This window comes from Nicotiana tomentosiformis, chromosome 10 (genome assembly GCF_000390325.3).
Source record: "Nicotiana tomentosiformis chromosome 10, ASM39032v3, whole genome shotgun sequence".
Classification (NCBI taxonomy): Eukaryota; Viridiplantae; Streptophyta; class Magnoliopsida; order Solanales; family Solanaceae; genus Nicotiana; species Nicotiana tomentosiformis.
Window position 1 is genome coordinate 35691926 of NC_090821.1, and position 2636 is coordinate 35694561.

Sequence of the window (2636 nt, forward strand, 5' to 3'; positions counted from 1 at the left end):
ATAATAGTGTATGTATTGATTTTATATGATACCATAATTTATTAATATTATAATATTTTAATAGTAGTATTTTAAATAATTTGATATAATTCTTAATTATGTGGATAATTGGACAATTAATAAATTTTAGTGGGAGATTAATTAAAAATATTTGAATAAGGTTAAATAACCTCACGTGGCAACTTTTGGCTTAGAAAAAGTGTGACTCATACATTCATTAATATATGTGGCATGAATCAAAATGTTTCTTGGAGAAGGGATAGGGACGGTGGCAGTAGGTAAAGCAATGAAATATAAAATTTATTGCCTTTCCTTCCATTCACTTTTGAGGATATACTTATAACATATAATATTTATACTTCTTTGGGTGATAATCGACTTACCAAAAAAATGCGAACAATGTGATTATGATGTAGAGGACTCTTCACATATTCGAACATGTCCAAAGTCTAACCAGATATGGAATTGCTTATTTTCACAAAAAAATTCAGGTTCATACTTCACATTTTATACTTCACAACGTTTTACATCTCTTTGGTTAATGACTAATTCTTTTGAATGTGATCCAAGTATGATTCTTCATCTACGACCTTCTGGAGCTCTTATGAGCAATTAAGGTATGTTAAGGCTAATCCTTCTTTCTTTTGGCATGATTCAAGTGACGAGACGTAAACGTAATGCTATTCGATAAGTGGTTCTACTCTTAGCAGTTAAGAATATCTACGTTATTCAGTTCTATTATTTACGTGAATCTCTTCTTAGTCCTTGTGAGTGGATAGTCTACTCAACCAACTTTTTGAGACTGAATTATACTTCAATAGCTGAATAAGTATTGCATTGCAAGTAAGGGTGTCATTACTTTATTAGGCAATATTAAAAGATAATAACTGTCTACATGTAAATGTAATGTTTCTACCAAAGAATGCTGCCAAAGATAAAAGCTTGTTCTTTATCCTTGCATTTTACTTTTTATGACTGAATCTTTTAGAGCCAGTGAGATTGTTGGAAAAAAGTAAGTAAAAGTAACTCTGCTTCAAGTCGTGTTTCCAGAAAAATAGTCCATTAATATAACATGAAAGTACTTAAAAGAGGATATACACAAAGGAAAAGGCAGAGGTTTTAGTTGACCGTTATGAACTCTTTTGTTATGTATCATTATTTACGGCCGGTTGGGCAGTTAAATATTTACCACCGTGCTATGGCCGGTTGGGCAGTCATGCATCTTCATTTACCACCGAGCTATGCCCGGTCAGGCAGTCATGCATTTACCACCGAGCTACGGCCAGTCGAGCAGTTACCACTGATCAGTTGGGCAGTCATGAATCATAGGATATGGATAATTGAAATAGTCTCAAAGAGAAGCATTATATTTGTAAGTACAATAAGTATGCATATACGGTGGCACTTCAGAGATTCAGGTTGACTCTTATATGTCTTTAATTAATGTTGACTTACTGTTATGTTTCAGTTAGGCCTTACATACTGAGTACATTATTTGTACTGACGTCCTTTTGTTGGGAACGCTGCATTCATGCCTGTAGGTATAGATAATCAGTTTGACGAGCCCTCATAGTAGACGAGGTTGGCTTCAACGAAGGATCGGTAAGACTCCACCTCATTCAGAGTACAGCCAAGTTTATGAGTCATCGTGTCAGAATTTTGCTACAGACTTATGGGTAGGCTGGTACCCTGTCCCATTTAATGTCAAATAATCTTAGAGGCTTTGTAAACAAAGGTTCATTTTGTACAGTATGTCAGAGGCCTTAACGGTCCATATGTATTCATGTTTTAAGAAAAATGATTCAGTGATATAGTGTTGCCCACTTATAGTTATACATTATGAGTTGTGACCATGTTTGCCCATGATAGTTACAGAAGAAAAACAAATGAGTTACATAGTGGTTCGCTTGGGCCAGAACGACACCGGGTGCCAGCCACGCCTCCCCGCTTGGTCAAAAGGAATCAATTATATTGTATAAATTTAGATTTCCCAAATTTTCCTCCAAAAAGTCGAAAGTTGACCCCGGGCCCGCTTGGTCAAAACCCGAGGTTCGGACCAAAATCTATTTACCCATTCATCCCCGAGCCTGGATATATAATTAGTTTTGGAATCCAACCTCAAATTGAGGTATAAATTCCCGAATTTCTGGAATCCTTAGTTTCTACCCAAACCTCTAATTCTACCATGAAAACTCTAGACTTTTAGTTAAAAATGTATGGAATGAAATGGGTAATTGAAAGAAAATGGTTTAGAATCACTTACCAACACTTTGGGGAAGAAATTATCTCTTGAAAATCGCCTCTAGCCCGTTTGTTTTATGAAAAGTTGGAAAAATGGCTTAATCCCATGTTTGATTCTGTTTAAATGTTGGGCGACCATGTTCATCACGTTCGCGAGAACACTGTCGCATTCGCGAAGAGTATTGGATGCCAAGCCTTCGCGTTCGCGGGGCCTTGCTCGTGTTCGCGATGGTTACTCCCCCTGGCCTTTGCGTTTGCGAGACATTGTTCACGCTCGCGATGAAGGAAAGTCCAATCCTCCCCCATGTCCCATTTGCTTCGCGTTCGTGATGAGCCGGTCGCGTTCGCGAAGGGTAAATCCCCCATCACTTCGCGTTCGTGACAAGGCCTTCACG

The 2636-nt window shown here is 37.5% G+C and overlaps 1 long non-coding RNA gene across 1 annotated transcript; it reads left to right on the forward strand.

Moving 5' to 3' along the window:
- Window positions 1-284: 284 nt before the first annotated feature.
- Window positions 285-1809, forward strand: LOC138900527 (uncharacterized). Its single transcript, XR_011411596.1, has 2 exons — window positions 285-491; window positions 571-1809. It is a non-coding gene; the product is annotated as an uncharacterized lncRNA (long non-coding RNA).
- Window positions 1810-2636: the final 827 nt, after the last annotated feature.